Raw genomic sequence first — 21,597 nt, 5'->3', positions numbered from 1 at the left:
ATTGTAGTCCTGCACCTGTAGCACATTAGTTGGCATATTTGACATGTTAAATTTTAGAATATAATAGCTCAAGCAGAGATTGTGTCTTTGAAACATTCTGGTACCTCAATAATACAGAATAATATCTGCCTTGAATAAACTGCAGTTATTGAAAAGCCTACAATATCTGTGTTGCAAGACACTTAAATGGATTATTTAAGTTAATCAAATCTCAATGTGGGGATAACTATTGCCTGAATGGCTGTCATATTTTGGAAGTATGGTCTGTAGTTTTAGGAAGGAAAGGTATCTAGTGGCTAAGGCACTGGACTACAACTCAGGAGCCCTGTATTTAATAACCAGTCCTGCCACAGACTTCCTCTGTGACCTTGGGTCAAAGTGATAAATAAGTCTTACCACAGCATGAATCACTCTGTTGAATTTCGAGAGATGAGATGCTGAGATAATATCTTTTATTGGACCAGCTTCTGTTGGTGAGAAGAGACAAGCTTTTGAGCTACACAGAGCTCTTCTTCAGCTCTGGAAAATGTACTCAGTGTCACAGCTAAATACAAGTGGAACAGATTATTTAACATAAGTAGTTAACATGTTTCAAGAGACCATTCAAGGTGAAGTGGCCTGTTAAGTCATGGGGTATGAGGGTGAGAAACCTGAGGAGGTGGGTGTTAGTGGGTTGTAGATTGTGCAAAGTGTTCACCCACATGTGAGATGGTGTTTTTGTCTTTTACCATTTTCTGTGTGAGTTTATTATCACATTCCCACTGACAGTCATAAGAAAAAAGAATCATCTGACTGGACACCTCATAGTAGACGAAATCACACTCTTGAACATTACATTGATTGCTTCAGGAAAATATTGTCTGTGAAATCCTTAACAAATATCATATTCACCACAATTTCTCCACTACAGAGAGGACAGCTATTTAGTCCTTGAAATCTAACTACCAGATAGTGCTCAAGCCAGCAAAGGGGGCACCATTGTAGTCCTCTACTGTGATGACTGTTAACGAGGCCAACCAACAACTCTCCAAAACTACCTACTATAAAGAACTCAGAGAAAACTCCATACCACAATTTACGGATATCATCAAATACTTCCCCAGACAACTCTACAACATTATCCCCCATAAAGCCACCCCAGGGATCTTCTACATGCTTCCCCAGTTTCCCAAACAAGGGAACCCGGGCAGACCCATCATAGCTGGCCACGGCGCTCTTACTGAAGGAATATCGGGACTCATATAAAACATCCTCAAACCACTCACCACACAAAGATCCAGCTTTCTCCAGGACACTGTTGACTTCCTCGAGAAACTCCACAACATTAACAACCTCCCTCAGAACACTATTTTGCCAACATCATCTCTATACACCAGCAGCCCTCACAATGGCAGCATCGCTGCTTCCCTCAAATATTTACAAGACAATGGACAACACTCAGATAGCTACCCGCAAATGCATCACCAAACTCATCTATTTCATCCTTACCCATAACAATTTTACATTCAACAACAAACACTTTGTCCAAACCATTGGAACAGCTGTGGGTACTAGGATGTTTCCCTAATACCCCAGCCTCTTAATCAGCCACCTTGAGGAAGAATTTCTGGACATATGCACCACAAAATCAGTGATACACCTAAGCTACATCAGTGATATTTTTGTCCTTTGGACAGATGACCTAAATTCCCTCAGATTTCCATCACAACTTCAACAACTGCCACCCACCCATTAAACTCTCTCTAGAGCACTCCCACATTAGAATCAAATTCCTGGACATCACAATCAGATTCAACAATGGAACCTTACAGACAACTATATACAAGAAACACACAGATCACCACATCTACCTTCACAGCTCTAGTAACCACCTGATACATGCAAAGAAATCTGTTATCCAGAGCCAGGCACACAGATACCACAGAATATTCTCTGAAGAGAAAGTGCAGGACATATACCTTAACACACTTAAACCCGCCTTCACCAAACAAGGACACTTCACAGAAAAGTAGATCTCATCATGGAATGGGCCACCTAAACACCTGTATTGAAGCAAGTTCTTTCAAGTAATAAACCCCCTTCCACCACACACCCCTAATTGTCACTTACACGTCACACTGGAATCCATAGAGGGTATCATCTAACAATTACAACCCATGTTAGATGAGAACCACATACTAAAAGGAATCTTTTCTTAACCCCCTCCTCTCGTTTTCAGACAACCCCTCCCCAATCTCATCATCAGAAGCAAGCTCCCCACAAACAAGGACACACCAACTCAAAGCAGCACCAGACCCTGTCAGAACAACAGATGCAAAACCTGTAGACATATCTCCACTGCTACAATGATCATTACCCCCCACAACACACCTTTCAAGATCCATGGGTTCTACAGGTACCTAACACAATATGTGGTGTACCTCATCCAGTGCACTAACTGTGCACCAACAACAAGTATGTGGTTGAAATGAGACAATCACTATTCTCTTGAATGAACTCACGCAGAAAAATTATAAAAGACAAAAAACACCCTATCACCTGTGGGTGAACACTTTTCACAAAGCGATCACTCTATATCTGACCTCTCAGTGCTCATCCTCAAAAGAAACCTGCATGACACTTTGAAAAGACAAGCCTGGGAGATTTTAAACTCATAACTTTGGTAGACACTAAAAATCATGGACTGAATACAGAAACTGTATTTATGGCTTATTACAACAATCTATAACCCACTAACCCCCCACCCCACCCTTCAGCTTTCTCCCCTTACACCCTCCATGACTGCGTCGGTGGTAATGGAACACTTCACCTTGAATGGTCCCTTGAAACGTATTAACTACTTATGCTAAACAATCTGTTCCACCTTGTATTTGCTGTGACACCCTGAGTACATTTCCCAGACCTGAAGAAGAGCTCTGTGTAAGTTCGAATGCTTGTCTCTCTCACCAACAGAAGTGGGCCCAATCAGATATCAGCTCACCCACCTTGTCTCCCGAATATCCTGGGACCAACATGGCTACAACAGCACTGCGTACAGCATTTGTTGGCCATAGGCATATTTCTTCTAGACACTATCCTTTTGTATTGGCAACTGTCTGGGGGTTGCCCCCGAGCTTTTGCTTGTTTTGTTCAGATGCCTCTGATTTGAAGAACTTAAGGAACAAGTTACAGTGCTAATGTGGAAAAAAACATTCATTGCAGTATATACAATTTCATTTTAAAATGTTTTATAAATGTACAGGCTGAATATTACCATTCTACAAAGGTTATAAATGTTTCATCTGTCCTGTATATATGGGACCAAATCTAGAGCTGGTGTACATTGATATAGCTTCAGCAAGGATCTGGCCTGTGATTTTAAATGCAAACACGATGAAACAAGAATGATCATTCTTAATCTCTCTCTCTTAGATCTGAGAACCAATAGCACCAGAGCTGTGCGTAAAGTTGAGGTGATCATGTTCCACTCCAAAATATACTGGTTATTAACCAGTTTAAATTAAGTATGGGTGAGACCAGTGACACATGGGATTTGCATACCTCAGTGACTATTTTGGGGTTTATAACACTAGGCTGAATGTGGAAACCTTGCACAGGTATAAGAACTACACTCTAGATACACTGTAATTATATTTTTGATACAGGTACATATTAGAAAATCCTATGCAGTAATTATGAGGTAGCTGTGTTGCATTTCATTTACTGACGTGCATGCTACTGCACTCCAGTTAGGTAAGTTACAGTACATAATAGGTGAATTTATCACCCAGTTCTGTTAATAAAAAGATGCAGTGTTAAGATTCTACATGGCAATGGTCTGTAGATGTTAGTAGCTGCTTTGCTTTGGCACTTAGGCTCAGAGTCTCTCATTGGGTTATGCTAGCTTCCTCCAGCACAACCAACGTGCAGCTGGAAGTCTGCCAGACAGGGGCACTAGCCAGTGCCACCCACATCCCAGCTCTATCTGAGTCAGCCAGCCCTACCCACAAAGTCAACTTCAATTGAAATGTATTCTTTTAGGTCCTGATCCAGAGCCCACTGGTCAAGAAAAACTCCCAAAAGAAAGACTCTCATTGATTTCAGATCTGGGTCACACTGCAATATTGTGCTCACCTTATGCACAAGTAGAGTTCTGCTGAAGTGAATGGGAGTAAGCCAAGCACAGTAAAACTGGCTGCCTTAAATTAGGAGTGCTACTGAGAATGTCCGACTAGCATTGAAAAAACATCAGCCTTCTCTTTCCCTGAGGCAGGCATACAGGCATAACAGTGATACACTTAGTTTACTGATAAATAAGGAAAAGATTAAGACCCAAATTTCACTAGTGTCTGAGGTGAAGCTTCTCAAACCAACCTGAGCATGTTTGTTAAAGGACTGAAGGTACAATGGCCCATCTCCAAAACTCTATCGTCCTTCTCCTGAGTTGTCAGCGAATTTATACAACCTGGGGGGAAAAAAGCTCCATATTGCTAACTATACATACAATTGCCAGAATCACTGCCATTTTAGCTGAATCAACAACTCAGAAAGTGCAAACCAAAAGGCCATGTCCTTGATTAGCCCACATATGCACTTAAAAAAGAAAAAGCCTTTTAATTTACCGTATCCAAATAAATATTCACCTGCTTTGAGACCACAGAGATCCCTTATGCACGATGGATCATTTTATGCATAATTCTCACTGTGCATCATGAGTATAAAGTAAGAACCCTGACACTCAAGAACAGTAAATGCTCTTCTCTTACAAATATGAGCTCCTTGTTTGAGTGTCTGATACTGCTCCCCTGGAAGTTAATGGGAGCTCTTCTATTGATTCCAAAGGGATTATAATTGGACCCTAAAATTCTTTCATCAAAGCAACCTTTGTCTGCAATAAAAACTGTCTTCTGTAGGCTGAAAAACTAGAGCATCTGGTGCAAATACAGAGTCTCACTTCAGATCAATGACTTGAATGAGGATTGTTTGTGTGTAAATTGCAAGGCTGTGCCCACAAAGTTCTGAATATCAAGTATCAGAGGGGTAGTCGTGTTAGTCTGTATCCACAAAACCAACGAGGAGTCCAGTGGCACCTTAAAGACTAACAGATTTATTTGGGCATAAGATACCCATGAAAGCTTATGCCCAAATAAATCTGTTAGACTTTAAGGTGCCATGAAGTTCTAAATAAACTTCACATGAAATTGCAGAACTTCTAACTGAGGCATGTAATTTACACTTAAATCAGCTTGTGTACCAGATGACTGGAGGATACCTAGTGTGACTCCAATTTTTAAAAAGGCTCCAGAGGCGATCTTGGCAGTTATAGGCCAGAAAACCTAACTTCAGTCAAAGGCAAATTGGTTTTAAACTATAGTAAAGAACAGAATTATCACACATAAATGAATACAGTTTGCTGGGGAAGAGTCAACACAGCTTTTGTAAAGGGAAATCATGTCTAACCAATCTATTAGAATTATTTGAGGGTGTCAAGAACCATGCAAACAAGGAGGATCCAGTGCATTTAGGGTACTTGGACTTTCAGAAAGCCTTTGACAAGGACCCTCACCAAAGGCTGTTACACAAAGTAAACAGTCATGGGAGAAGAGCAAAGGTCCTCTCATGGATCAGTAAGTGGTTAAAAGACAGAAAACAGAGTGTAGGAATAAACAATCAGTTTTCTGAATGGAGAGGAATAAACAGCAGGTTCCCCCAAGAATCTGTATAGGGACCAGTGCTGTTCAATTTATTCATAAATGATCTGGAAAAAAGGGTATAAACAAAGTTTCCAGATGCAGAATTACTGAAGATAGTTAAATGCACAGCGGACTATGAAGAGAGTTACAAAGTGCTCTCAGAAAATTGGGTGACTAGGCAAGAAAATGGCAGATGAAATTCAATGTTGACAAATGCAAAGTAATATATATCGGAAAACATAATCCCAACTAAATGTACAAAATGAAGGGGTCTAAATTAGCTGATACCACTCAAGAAAGAGATCTTGGAGTCATTGTTCATAGTTCTCTGAAAACATCCACTCAGTGTGAAGTGGCAGTCAAAACAGCTAACAGAATGTTAGGAACCATTAGGAAAGGGATAGATAAAAGAAAAGATCATAATGCCACAATATAAATCCATGGTGCACCCATATCTTGACTACTGTGTGAAGTTCTAGTTGCCCCATCTCAAACAAATATATATTAGAAATGGAAAACATACAGAGAAGGGAAGCAAAAATGATTAAGGGTATAGAATAGTTTTTCGCCTTCCCCTGCAGCGTGGGGCACGGGTCACTTGCTGGAGGATTATCTGCACTTTGAAGTCTTTAAACCATGATTTGAGGACTTCAATAGCTCAGACATAAATTAGGGGTTTGTTACAGGAGTTGGTGGGTGAGATTCCATGGCCTGCATTGTGCAGGAGGTCAGACTAGATGATCATAATGGACCCTTCCGACCTTGAAGTCTATGATTCTATGATAGCTTCCCTATGAAGAGAGATTCAAAAGACTGGGACTGTTCAACTTAAAAAAGAGACGTCTAAGAGAGGCTATGCAAGATGTCTATACAATCATGAATGATGTAGAGAAAGTGAATAAGGAATATTTATCCCTTCATATAACATAGAATCCAGGGTCACCAAATGAAATTAATAGGCAGCAGGTTTAAAACAAACAAAAGGAAGTACTTCTTCACACAATGCACAGTCAACCTGTGGAACTCATTGCCAGGGAATGTTGTAAAGGCCAAAACTATAACAGGATACAAAAAAGAATTGGGTTGGTTCATGGATGATAGGTCCATCAGTGGCTATTAGCACAGATGGTCAGGGATGCAACCCCATGCTCCAGGTATCCCTAAGCCTCTGGCTGCCAGCTGCTGGGATTGGATGACAAGGGATGAATCACTTGATGATTGCCCTGATCTGATCATGCTCTTTGAAGAATCTGGCATTCGCCACTGTTGAAGACAGGATAGTGGGCTAGATGGATCATTGGTCTGACCCAGAATGGTCGTTCGTATATTCTTAAAGAGAAATCCTAGCCCCATTGAAGTCAATGGAAATTTTGTCACTGATTCTAATGGGGTCAGAATTTTACTCCTAATGCACAGTACCAATGTGTAGGGTATGGTACAAGTGAGCTACAAAAGGTACATTAAACTTTTGTATTAAGTGACTGAATGTTTTAGCAAAATATTGAATGATCTAGCAGAACCTTTTCACTGTGTCCTATTGGACTTTTTCTGACAGATTTGCAAAGACTGCTTTGAACAATGAAACTATTATCATAATTTTAATGGCCAATGGTATTTTGTCATATGAGAATGGCTTCTTGTGAAAATTATAGGGCTGGCTTCATTAGCATGAGACTATGGAGTGGAGTAATTCAGTAAATGGTTATATTGAACATAAGAACGTAAGACCGGCCAGACTGGGTCAGACCAAAGGTCCATCAAGCCCAGTATCCTGTCCTCTGACAGTGGCCAATGGCCGGTGCCCCAAAGGGAATGAACAGACAGGTTATCATCAAGTGATCCAGACCCTGTCACCCAATCCCAGCTTCTGGCAAACAGAGACTAGGGACACCATTCCTGGTCATCCTGGCTAATAGCCACTGATGGACCTATCTTCCATGAATCTATCTAGCTCCCTTTTGAACCCCGTTATAGTATTGGCCTTCACAATGCCCTCTGGCAAGGCATTCCAGAGGTTGACAGTCTGTTGTGTGAAAAAATACTTTCTTGTGTTTGTTTTAAACCTACTACCTACTAATTTCATTTGGTGGCCCCTTGTATTATGAGAAGGGGTAAATAACGCTTCCTTATTTACTTTCTCTAGACCACTCATGAGGTCCACTTAACACTTTGTTATACTCTAAATGTCCAATTCCCTAAAGGATTCATGAATAAATATTTCTACCCTCCTAGCGCCCTCTCACCAAAATCTTATTGAGTAGTTCCCAGTACGTAAGCTGTCACTTAATGTGGTGCTGAGGGTGAGGTGAAGTGTAACAATTATTGAGCCAGCTCCTAAAGTCCTTATTCAGGTTCTGATTCAGAAAGGTACATAAGCATGGACCTACCCTGAAGCACATGAGCCATCAATGAGACTATATGTTTAAAGTTACTTACACGCTTAAGTCCCCTCCTGCATAACCGCCTCAGTCTTTACTAAGGAAATATACCCACTGAGTTCACAGAATCTTTGCCAAAGATTTTCAGGCTCTCATCCACACTGCGATTGCATTTAAACAATTCCCTAAAAATATTTACATAATTATTCTAAATATATTCTTAACCAAATTAATACCGCTCTCCATAATACAAACACTATGAACATTTTGTTCTGTGCCATGTTTCAGGGAAATATATAGCTACATAGTCCATGATATGATACGTTAGCTGATGCATATTTTATCTAAAGTACTTCAACATAAAAAGTTCAAAACCTTTTTTTATTCTTTACAACTAGAACTCAAGTTTCAGCTAGAAACAATGATCCAAATGTATCCAGGGCAAATATGCTACGATTGGGGCAAATGTATGAGAGAGAGTCTGTACCTAAGCAAGTATTCCTGAGCCTTCTTATTGTGGATGCCATGGCACCATACTTAAGGCTGAGATGAGTTTTGCACGTAAAACAGCTGTTCACCCTCTTTATTATAAAGGAAAGATATAACTTATTGTCCCCAAAATTACATTTACTCTTTAAGCACTGAATGAATTTGTAAGCAAATCTTTTACTTTATTAAAATTAATTTTAGAATAAGTCCTTTAAGAACTTTTCCACTTGTCAGACTTTTTCCCCAAATGATCTTAATGGAAAAATGCAAACTATTCAAGCTTCCCATGTAATTAAAACACCCTGATATCTTGTGCATAGACTACAATGGAAAAAATCTTTTAAGGATTAATGGACAGATTTTTCTGTTTTTCTTCATAACTGAAAGTTTCTCCTTCAGCAGAGGCTGAAGAATAATATTCTTTGACCATTAATCCTAAATATTTCTGTTCAAAGCAACCCATTGCACAAGATCGACTCAAGAGGGAGGGCAAAAAGGAGGGGGAAGTTAGGGTGTGGAATGTAGGAAACAGGAGGGGAAAATTACAGAAGGTGAGTAAGGGAATGTGGATGTATGTTTTTAGTGCAGGACCAAGATGAAAGGGAAGTTGGACAGTGAAGGAGAAGACATTTTAAATGAAAACATGTCTGATAATTGCAAACATTGTGAAGACAAGACAAAATCTGTGTTTGAAATCTGATATGCTTAAAATTTCCCCTGATACAAAAACCCTATACTGAGAACACCAAATCATAAGTAAGGCTAAGATTATGTCACAGAGGTCACAGAAGTCATGGACTCTGTGATCTCCATGACACTTTCCACTTCAGCCCTGGGGCAGCCAGGCTGGAGCTGTAAGCCAGTGGAGACCGCTGCAGCTCCCAGCCACCCTGGGGGAACCCAGAGCTCTGAGCCGTTGCAGGCGGCAGGAGGACCTGGAGTTCCCAAACGAGGGACCTGGAGTTCCCAGCTACCTTGGGTGCTGGGGGGACCCCGGAGCTCCCAGACGCAGTGGCGGTGGGTGCTGGACCCTCCTCCCTTTCCTCCCGCAGTAAGGCTCAGGCTCATCCCATTTTGTCACGGATATTTTAGTAAAAGTCAGGGACATGTCACAGGCTTCTGTGAATTTTTGTTTATTGCCCATGACCTATCTGTGACTTTTACCAAAAATAACCATGACAAAATCTTAGCTTTAATCATAAGTGAAAAGAGAAGGCAGCCATTCTATAGATTGTTGGGTTATCTGCAAGCTGTTGGGCTACAAGCAGGAATTTCTGTGTGTAATCTGTGTCCTGTGTTATGCAGACTTAATTATTATAAAGGTCCCTTCTGTCTTTCAAATAAATTAATCTGTTAATCTAATCTAGGTATGCTTGTACAAAGTGCTGCCTTCAGGGGATACTGCTCTCCCTGCAGTCAACAGGTGCAGGGCTATTTGGGGGTCTGCATGCTTCCAGTGTGGTCTGACCATGCTTCTAGTGTGCTTACTGGCCAAACATCCAAATGCATTCAGAGGAGCAGGCCTTCAGTCTGTACATGGAAAAGTAAGAACAGCTGGAGTCCAACATTCCAATATATAGCATCACTAACATTGTGTGATGGAAGGGAGCAATCTGACCCCTGTAGGTCTGCTTGAAATTTATAATCTACCCCTCTTCTAAGTGCTTTTCTAACTCTGGTTGGAATGTGGTGCTGCTCACATATTTACCTAGTGTAGAAGATTACAAGTGAGTGCAGAAGGAAACTATCTGAATTAGCAGCTGATCTGACAACATTGAAGAACATCATAGGAACAGCACGTGACTGATAGTGGTAACAGTCACAGTTCCAGGGCAAACTGCTACTTTGTCTGCTCCAGGATCTCCTCAGTGGGACCTCTTTAGGACTCAGGCCTCCAGCTGTCACCTCTCTGTGGGCTGGAACCAGCATTCCTCTCCTGTTACGTCCCCTACAATCATGTGCTTATCCCAGCAGCTCTAAGTGTATGTGGAAGTTATTTTAAGAGAGACCTTTAGGGTATGTTTCTCAGGGAAGAATGGATCTTTCCTCACATAAAGTCTGGAAAAACTCACCACATGGGAATTCCTCTTGCAGGTGATGTAGAGAGAGTATAGTGTGGGCACTTGCTGGACGCCATCAGAGCTTAGTTACTTCATGGTGGCTCAGTGGTTTGAGCATTGGCCTGCTAAACCCAACGTTGTGAGTTCAATCCTTGAGAAGGCCATTTAGGGATCTGGGCCAAAAATTGGGGATTGGTCCCCCTTTGAGCAGGGGGTTGGCCTAGATGACCTCCTGAGGTCCCTTCCAACCTTGATATTCTATGGTTGGAGAAAAAGATGTGAGGCTGGACTATCCCAATGCTCCAACTATTGCCAATTGCTGGAATGTGCCCTTATAGGCAATGGAACACAGTTAAGAACAGTCCTGAGGGTGCTCTGGCCTATGCCAAGACTGCTCCTATGCCTAGCCAGCTCCAGAATTGGAGTACCTCAAAGTTTCTGTAAAACCACATTTGCTTCTCCCCATTAAATAAGTACAGTTCAGTCAAACCTGAGGATTGGTGCCCTTTGGGGGTTTTTTCCACCATCTAATCCTTCAGCCCCCAATATATCTGCTCAGTCATAAGCTTTTATGAAACCAGCCACATGGTCCTTCTCCCAGGAGCATATGACTAAAATAAGCACCAGCTTTTTCTACTGCCCTATTAGTATCTCAAAAAGAGAGGGAAAGAAGGGAATGGAGTTGGGCACCAATTATTGCACTGAGATCAAAGATTACACCATATTTTCCACTATGGGTGTAGTCTCAATAGTCTTAACATTCAAACCATGGTCTGACCTTTCTATGAGAAGCCAGAAGGCAGAAGAAATGTCAGGTATATGGTCACCTGGAAGTTCTTCTGAGAAAAGTTCAAGAGATGGTTAGATGTTATTTTTTGACTTATTCAAAAAACAGTGGAAGCTGTTTCACAGAATTTAAGGCAGCACTGGATTTTTAGTTCAGAAAATGACTTTCCTTTTTAACCTTGTAGTTCTTTGATAATAAGGAATTATTTCACAGTTGAATCTTTTTGCCTAGTCAAGGCAGACTTTTTTGCCTTCTCTAAAATCCAGATTCCCATTGACAAGTACATAGGGTACCAACCAGAAAGTCTGTTGTTTGCCTAACTATAAAAACTATCATGTTGATAATGGGTAATCTAATAATTGATTACTTGAATAGTGTGAATATTGGTCTAAACCCTGGAAACCAAACCTTGATCCTGCAATGAGCTCCACACACCAGACCCATGTATCCCCTCAAAGCCCACTGAACTATGCTGACACGGGGGCGCCCAGGCAGAGCTCATTGGACGATCATGGCTTGAATGATTGCAAAGAGTAATTAGAAAACACTAGCCACTGAGTATTAAGAAGTGTAGGCCCCAAAATTAAATTAGGGAATAGACGTAGATGATATAGTGAAAACTTGCAGTCTGCCTCTAGCATTTCAGCCAATCAGTGGCTGGATTTTCCCTTAGTCATGTGGCCTAGACAATATTTTCATTCAAAGGCCTTGTAGAAACAAAACACAATAGGGTATTTTCCCATCCTTCTAGTGGTTTCTAGTGGTTTCTAATCTCCTAATGGTAAACTAAAAAGCTTGTTAACCCATCAAGCCCTGAGTTCAGACTTCAGTGTTACAAGTGAAACACTAACAGGTTCAGAGGATAGCTTAGTGCACCAGATTTAGCTGCAGGGTTCAATCTGTGTCTTTGCTACAGACTTCATGTAACCCACATGCTTTATTCTGCAACATTTGACTTTATCTTTTTTCACAGAAAGGGAGAGAAACCATGGGGAAGAGACATGGATTTAAGCTGGAATACTCTGTGTCTCTATACTTGTGCAGAGTAGGGCAACTCAGCTAGAAGGGCCCAGAAACATCCAGAACAAGGGCCTGGTAGTTACCGGACACACTTAATATCTGTTCTGATTCTATATAGGAAGTTTTCATTGTGGTCAACCAACCTGGCAGGTCATAAGAACGGCCACATTGGGTCAGACCAATGGTTCTACCGAGCCCAGTATCTTGTCTTCCAATAGTAGCCAATGCCAGATGCTTCAGAAGGAATGAACAGAACAGGCAATCATTGAGTGATCCATACTCTGTCATCCACTCCAAGCTTCTGGTAATCAGAGGCTAGGGACACTCAAAGCATGCGCTTGCATTCCTGATCATCTTGGCTAATAACCATTGATAGACTTACCATCCATGAACTTATCTAATTCTTTTTTTGAACACAGACTTCACAGGCTTCACAACATACCCTGGCAACAATAGTCTCACTCCAGTTCCTAGTGAATAGGTGATCATATCACAAAGATATTCAAAATTGCAACCAGTCATTCAATGAATTTATTGTGATCAGGAAACATTGCCATCTCATGGTCATTCACTAGCTTATATACAAGGAGGTGATGCTTCTTGCAACCCACATTGTAATTGATATAAATACTTTCAAATGTTGTACACAGTTTGACACATATGGCAATTTCCTGCAAAGTCCTTGAAAGACCTTACTGTATTAAGTTTATATATAAACTATGGCCCTGGATTGTATGTAATGTCTCTAGAGGGGAGGTGGGACAGACATTGCAACCACATGCAGTATCTTTAGGGTCCTTTGTCATAAAGGAATAGTTTATGTATGACTGTGTTCTAGTCCATGAGGGAGGCCTACCACAGCTCATCCAGGAACTGAAAACACCATGGTGATTAAAGCCAATCAGCCAAGTTGTACCATTCCCATACTCCTCCCAGGCCCTCAGAGGTACCATCCCCTGGGGAAGCTTCCATATACTAGTTCAGACTACTTTCTTCAGAGACTAATAGACAAATAAATGACTGTTGGATAACTATCCTGATTTTAAACTGACTCAGGGCCTGTTTCTGAGCCAGCAAACAGACAGGACCTTTTGTCCAAGGGTGGGCAGGGGGGGAGGGGCTCAATTCTTGTGGAAGTGTTGGAAGCACTTGACCTACTAGGGCCCCATAAGACTGATAAGTGACTTCTGGGAAGCTTTTTAGCATGCATGTAGGTTTGTGTATTGTTTTCAATATGTTTTCTCTGCAATGCTTTTATCTTTAGAGTAAATGTGCTTGCTTAGAAGGAGCTGTGCAGTAGCTTATAACTGTGGGCAATACCCTGGTCATAGCCCTTGGAGAGAAAGCGAAGTGGAAGCACTGCCCTTTTCAGGCAATCTGGTTTGCTGAGGATATTTCAGTGTAATCTAGGGAGCTGTGCAGCCTTAAAACAGCAGTCAGAAAGGAGGGAGACACAGGAAGTGACCCACAGGAAGTGACAGCCGAGAGACTAAAGCGGTACCTATATGGGACTACTGAGAGGGAATACAGCTGTAGGTACTCTGAAACTGTGACAAACGGCTACAAGAAGTTGTTTGCAGTGGAGCTTCTGTGTCAGACTATTACACACTTGGTGACAGCCCATGTACAGTCATGCACATTTGTCTTCTTGCCAGTTAATCTACAGTGCTAATGATGGTGAAGAAGACAAACGATAGAGTTTCTGCTGGTATGTTCAGGGTAGCAGTAAGTCTTTCTGATGCTCTTTGTGTCTAGCTTAAAGAATGGCCTCTCCATTAGTGTGACACCATACAGTGCTACATTGGTGCCTGTGATGGGCAGGCTACATTCAGGTCCCAAGGAAAAGAAATCAGTATAATGGTTTCGGCCAAGTCTCCGTGGCTTCTCATCAGGAAACCAAGATGCGGTTGATTGTGGTTGCACTTGTGCAACACAAGAGGAAAGAAGTCATTCAAAGAATTTATTGTGACCAAAAGACATTACCATCTCATAGCCGGTCACTAGCTTATATACAAGGAGGTGATAGTCTCAGTCCAGTTCCAGTGAACAGGTGACCATATCACAAATATATTCACAATTGCACTCAACGATGACTTGTCTTTGCAAACTCAATAGAGCTGTTATGGTCTGAAAGTGTCTGGAGACAGAGAGAGCCAGACTGACAAACTCTCACAGAGGTGCAGCTAGCCCCATAACCCTGATAAATATAACATTCCAATCATTTTAGGACCAAAAACTGTCTTCAGTGTTTAAGTGGAAAGAATTTTAATTTTCAAAAGTGCCTAAGGGAATTAGGAGTTGGATGAAATTCAGTGGAGTTGGGGACCTAACTGCCTTAGTCTTCTTTGAAAATCTCAGCTTCACTTCATACATTTAATTTTAACTCTCAGCACAATAACACCCCATCTACTCTTTCTCCTCTTTCCCTCTGATACTTGGGTATGACAAGAAAGTTACAGTTAGAGTAGGATTATGATGGAGTTATTTTATTCCAAGGGCTGCTCAGTTATTTCAGCAGCATGCTAATAGCTTTGACAATTCCACTGCTTTCAGGAATTTGAGTTCTGGATATCAGTGGCTTGAAGCACTTCTCGGCAGCTTTGGGGCTTGCTTCTAGGCAAGCAGTAGCATGCGTGTAAGGCTTTCCATGAAAGCCATGGTCTGAAGTCTCTTTGCTAGAGTTCAAATCTCAGATGAACTGTGTGAAAGATTAGCTGCTTTAGTCCAGTGGGAATTGCTGAAGAGGCAAGGTGTGAGTTCTAGTTAAACACAGCACACATACTTGGAAGTATAATAATTTGTGTATATAGTCAAGGCTAGTATTTGGGGGAAAATAACAAGTTCATTTTTTCCTTAACATTGGAAAAATCACTTGTCTGAACTTTACTTCAATCTCTGAGTCACATGAATTTTCTTAACTCCTGTGTCTATGTAATGCACATCAGACATCACCGTATACTGGACATCATCACCTGTACGCCACCCAAACATTTTAAAAAGACACAAGAATCTCTCTTTCTTCCTTCCCAGCGTGTAGGAGAAAGACGTTCCTTCATGTATAGGTATTTTTGTTTATTTCTCTGTGTGAGAGAGACAGTCCGGCAGAAAGGAGGGATTTTGTGTTGTAGTGTGCATGAGAGAGAGCGAGAGAGAGAGAGAGAGAGAGGGGGGAAGAGAGAGAGAGAGAGAGAGGGAAGAACATCTTGAGGTGAAGCTAAGTTAAAGAGATTAATTTTTTTTTATTTAGTCCTGAAAGTGGTATTATCTCTGTCCACCCTTATATGCTATATTAGGGGAGTGAGGTGCAGGTTCTAAGTCCAGCTCCTGTGGAAGTCCAGTCTCTTGCACTCATGAGCCACCCCCACATTTTTAAACTGGGGGGAAATGTGCTCTGGAGAACTTGCTGGTATGGAGTGCAGTGTACCAATAAATCCAGCTGCAGATTGCAAACCTAGAGAAATGGCTCTGAAGCCACATGTCCAAGCTTTCCTACTCTGAGATCCAAAAGTAAAGCTAGAATTGCTACAGCAATGGTCAGAAAAAAGGCAATGACTACTGAGTACAGGGTTTACAGAGTATTTTTGCAAGGGACAATGGAGCACCAATGGAGAAAGGCTATTACTATGTAATTTACAAGTGTTCTTATGGTCCAGAAATTAACAGTGAAATTGGCACCATCTACTCAGTTTATTTGCTTTCATCCTCTGTCCTTCTGCTGCAGTGCCCATTGGTGAGGGGAAAGGATCTGATGAATTAGGCCTGAATAAAACCTTCAAATCTGAACACTCCTGAAGTTCAGATGCAAATATGAACTGGGCAGCTGGGATCCATTCCAAGTTACTCTGAAACTGATTCTGCAGCCCTTACACATGGTGAGTGGTGCTCACTAACACAAGCAGTCTGATTGATTTCAGTGGGATTACTCATGGGACTGCTACTCTGCATGAGTAAAGCGTGAAGAATCAGCCTATAGAAGTCTTTATTTGGGGCTTGGTCCCAAGTCTTCTGAAGCCAATGGAAAGACTCCCATTGCCTTTGGATCAGGACCTAAATAATTTCTAACTTTCGTTGACACACTGAGCTTTATGAATCTGATATTTTCCTCCATGCAAATTAACTGTAATGCACTAATTATATATCTTTTCTTCTCCATAATGAAGCTGGTAGAAAGACACAGCACTCTATATCCTTTACTTTCCCCTAAATGTATTAATGAGTTCTGTAGAGATCAAGATTAATTATTCATCCTTATTTTTAAGGTTTTTCTTTTAAATCTTTTAGTAGGACAATTAAGTAGCACATGCATTTTTGTGAGAAACCTAATTTACAGTAATAAATCATTTCTGGGCAGTAAAATCTTTTATTGTTTTGGTTTCTTAAACCTGTACACACATTTTATTTACAGTACTGTAGCTAAATGCAAAAGAATTGGAGTCCTTTTAAATAGGGATTAAGGATTCCAGGTGTAAAGAATCCTAATTAGCTGCAGGTACTAGAATGTTCAGAGGGTGCATATGTTAAACTTGAATCAGTTCATAGCAGACTCCACTGAATGCTACCATACAAATAAGCAGTATTGATATGAATAGGCAAACTTTGTTAGCTTTTGATTACATTTTTAGAATTATTTTTAAACATTTTTGAGTGAATATACTGCTCAGAAAAGTGAAGTAGTAATAGTGCTGTCTTGGGACATGTTGTTAGGGATCATATAAATGGAAATTCCCTCTTCCCCCAACACAAAAGCCAAGTAAATAGGCTCTGTTTGGCATGCAGATAGGATCTTCCATATGCCTACCTGCCCAGGCATGGTGCTGGGTAGTTCTACAGCCGCTGTGGGGCTGCTATTTCAGTTCCTCATTTGGAGCAGTGTATGGAATCCTTGTGGATCCCATACATAGAGATTTGTATCCACATAACCAAATACCCAGTGGTCTCACACTCCCAGACCTTATTCTAACCCACCTCACTTTCTGGAGAGCCTGCATGGAGTCCATCTCCGCCATCGGCAAAGAATGCAGAATTCCACACAAGGGCGTCACACCCATTTCTAGGCACAGTAGAGGCATTGGGGTTTTTTCTGCAGCCCCAGTGGCCATGGTGAAATGTCACCCCACATGGATCATAACATAGGTAAATGAGTTTATGGTGTGCTCAAGCCCTGGGCAAGCTTCTCCAAACATGCATCTCCCCTCCCCACCCTTTGTAGTTTCATTTTATTCTTGGATAAGAGATGAAATTGGGGGGAGGGATAGCTCAGTAGTTTGAGCATTGGCCTGCTAAACCCAGGGTTGTGAGTTCAATCCTTGAGGGGGCCATTTGGGATCTGGGGCAAAAATTGGGGATTGGTCCTGCTTTGAGCAGGGGGTTGGACTAGATGACCTCCTGAGGTCCCTTCCAACCCTGATATTCTATGATTCTATGAAAGCCTATAAACACAAAAACCAAATCTTGCTCGAATTTTCCCACATAGCAATCCCATTCAACCCCAACAGAATATGGTCTTTTAATAGAAGCTGTTTTATATTTGAAGTGAGACCAGGTTCAGAGATAGAGAACAAAAGCACAAACTGTTACCTCAATTTCCCTAGAAACCAACCCAGGGTTACACTTATATTGTTTTATTATGATGCCACTGAGGTTGCGCAGGTGGGTAGGGGGGGTCACACTCACACTCACATACTCACACTCCCCGGACAGACACGGCACTGGAGATGTCAGGATCCTTCAAGGTAAGTGTCCCACAGAGCAGTGATGGATGGTGTGATGAAGGTAAGTCTTCCCGGGGCATGATGGAATGCAACGCAGTGAACCACTGGCCAAGCGGTCCGGGCAAAGGGCCTTCATGGGAGGTACAAACTTGTGAGTGTACTCCTGAGCACATGGCCCCTTCCCCTTTTAAGGACTTGCTCCTCATGGCCTGTGGCTAGAGATAACTTGGCTGCATCTGGTTGGTCACACTGCACCTCAGACAGTGTCCATGCAGTGTCCATGCACTGGGGGTGTGAGCACTGCCTAATCAGGGAGTCATGACCTGCGACTAGATATGACTTGGCTGCGTCTGGTTGGTCACACTCCACCTCAGTCAGTGTCCATGCACTGTCCATGCATTGGGTGTGTGACTCCTGCCTAATTAGAGTCCCAGAACCTTGTCTACCTGGGAGCTCTTCTGAGCTTCCAGCTGTTCAACCAGCCCATTCATCCCACAAGCATTCCAGGAGGGAGGGGGAGGGGGAAAACCGCTTCACAGACTATATAAAAAGGGCAGTGGGGGGAAGTGTAACTGAAAAGGTTACAAAGCTTAAAAGGCTATGCTAACAATAACTGAAGTTACAAAGTCTGAAAAAAGGTTGCAGAACTTAATGATACAAGTTACAGATCTTACAATTGCATTTGAATGGAAGCTTTACATAACACAAACCATAAATGGAAAGACCTTAAATGAATCTACTATGGCACCTGAATTATTAACTTCCATTAAAGCTTATTACTTTCCCTGCTTGGTGCCTGTGGCTGTTTTCTCCTGCAGCCAGGTAAAGCAGTATGATGAAGTCAAGTGTTCTGCCTCCACTGTAGCTCCTATGGCCAATGTAGTGCCCATCTTTAAAAAAAGGAAGAAGGAGGATCCTGGGAACTACAGGCCAGTCAGCCTCACCTCAGTCCCTGGAAAAATCATGGAGCAGGTCCTCAAGGAATCAATTCTGAAGCACTTAGAGGAGAGGAAAGTGATCAGGAACAGTCAGCATGGATTCACCAAGGGAAAGTCATGCCTGACTAATCTAATTGCCTTCTATGACGAGATAACTGGCTCCGTGGGTGAGGGGAAAGCGGTGGACGTGTTGTTCCTTGACTTTAGCAAAGCTTTTGACACTGTCTCCCACAGTATTCTTGCCAGAAAGTTAAAGAAGTATGGGCTGGATGAATGGACTATAACGTGGATAGAAAGCTGGCTAGATTGTCGGGCTCAACGGGTAGTGATCAATCGCTGCATGTCTAGCTGGCAGCCGGTATCAAGTGGAGTGCTCCAAGGGGCGGTCCTCAGGCCGGTTTTGTCCAATATCTTCATAAATGATCTGGAGGATGGTGTGGATTGCACCCTCAGCAAGTTTGCAGATGACACTAAACTGGGAGGAGAGGTAGATACGCTGAAGGGTAGGGATAGGATAAAGAGGGACCTAGACAAATTAGAGGATTGGGCCAAAAGAAATCTGATGAGGTTCAAGAAGGACAAGTGCAGAGTCCTGCACTTAGGATGAAAGAATCCCATGCACTGCTACAGACTAGGGACAGAATGGCTCGGCAGCAGTTCCGCAGAAAAGGACCTAGGGGTTACAGTGGACGAGAAGCTGGATCTGAGTCAACAGTGTGCCCTTGCTGCCAAGAAGGCCAATGGCATTTTGGGATGTATACGTAGGGGCATTGCCAGCAGATCGAGGGACGTGATCGTTCCCCTCTATTCGACATTGGTGAGGCCTCATCTGGAGTACTGTGTCCAGTTTTGGGCCCCACACTACAAGAAGGATGTGGAAAAATTGGAAAGAGTCCAGCGAAGGGCAACAAACATGATTAGGGGACTGGAACACATGAGTTATGAGGAGAGGCTGAGGGAACTGGGATTGTTTAGTCTGCGGAAGAGAAGAATAAGGCAGGATTTGATAGCTGCTTTCAACTACCTGAAAGGGGGTTCCAAAGAGGATGGATCTAGACTGTTCTCAGTGGTAGCTGGTGACAGAACAAGGAGTAATGGTCTCAAGTTGCAGTGGGGGAGGTTTAGGTTGGCTATTAGGAAAAACTTTTTCACTAGGAGGGTGGTGAAACACTGGAATGCGTTACCTAGGGAGGTGGTGGAATCTCCTTCCTTAGATATTTTTAAAGTCAGGCTTGACAAAGCCCTGTCTGGGATGATTTAGTTGGGGATTGGTCCTGCTTTGAGCAGGGGGTAGGACTAGATGACCTCCTGAGGTTCCTTCCAACCCTGATATTCTATGATTCTATGTCCCTCCCACTTGAGGGAAGAATTTCCAGGAAATTCTAGGAGGTTTACCTCAGAGAGTTTCTGGCCCAACTCCTCTCCAGAGGGTACCTACCCCATGACATGATACAATTCAGCCCTATAATTCCATTGTTTGTGGAAGCTGTTGTGTAATGAAGAACTCCAGTACCAAGGGTCAGATCCTGAGCTGGTGTGAATCCTTGCAGCCCCCACTGTGTTTTTTGGTACAATTCTGTATACTGTGTGGTAAGCTGTTGCTAACTTCCGGGCTCTGGATATGGCAGGGTTCACTGTTTCTCTTAACTGTGCATGAATTTTGTAGTGGCGCTAACAAATATCTCAGAATTGTCATAAACAAGCTCAGTGAGCATGATGGGTTCTTTTTATGTATTCAGCTATAAAAGCATCTCTAATGAATGTTCTCCTTCTGACCTTACTAGCTTTTGTGTTCTTAAACGCTGCAAGTAGTGCTGCTGGAAAAAGTATTTTTTCCCCTGACACAGAGAGGCGAAGTTATGTGGACCATTGATCTAACATTTCTGGAGGGCCTTAAAGGACAGAGATGCTGTGAGACAGCATGTAATAGAAGATGGGATTGTAATTCAGTGAGACAGAAACCAACTCAGGTGGCCTGAGATTTAAAGGTCCTTATGCCATTTGTAACTTCTAGTTTCCATGAAGAGACCACTTCTTTACATTTCCTGGAAGACATCTTTCTTTCTGGTGCCAGCTCCAATCAGAAAACCTCAGAGAGGAGTGATATTTACACAGACAGTTTGCAGTGATGTTACGGAACTTCCACACCAGAGCCATAAGTGAGTATAGTGAAAGCGTGGAGAAAAAGACACAAACTGCTGAGTAATGGCATATGAGCATCAACTCCTCTCCTCACCACTCCACACTAAATCAGCTCATAGGCACTGCCTTTTTGTTACATGGCTGTACAAACACAAACTCTGATACCAGATAATCCTGAAAACAACATAATAATGCTGTCCTTATGGGCAGGCAAATCTGTTCAGCAGTAGCATCTCACGGAAGGATACTCAACACCCCCCAGCCATATGGGATGGAAGCATTGAGCTCTCCATCACCCATTCCCACACTCATAAGTCCTGTCACCCCCCCTTTTAAAAATCATTTGTGGGCCTCTACTCAGTAGGGGAGATGATCTTCAAGTTCACCTCTCCTTGGTAAG

The sequence above is a fragment of the Natator depressus genome, chromosome 3, assembly GCF_965152275.1.
Source record: "Natator depressus isolate rNatDep1 chromosome 3, rNatDep2.hap1, whole genome shotgun sequence".
NCBI lineage: Eukaryota > Metazoa > Chordata > Testudines > Cheloniidae > Natator > Natator depressus.
This window is presented reverse-complemented; position numbering follows the sequence as displayed.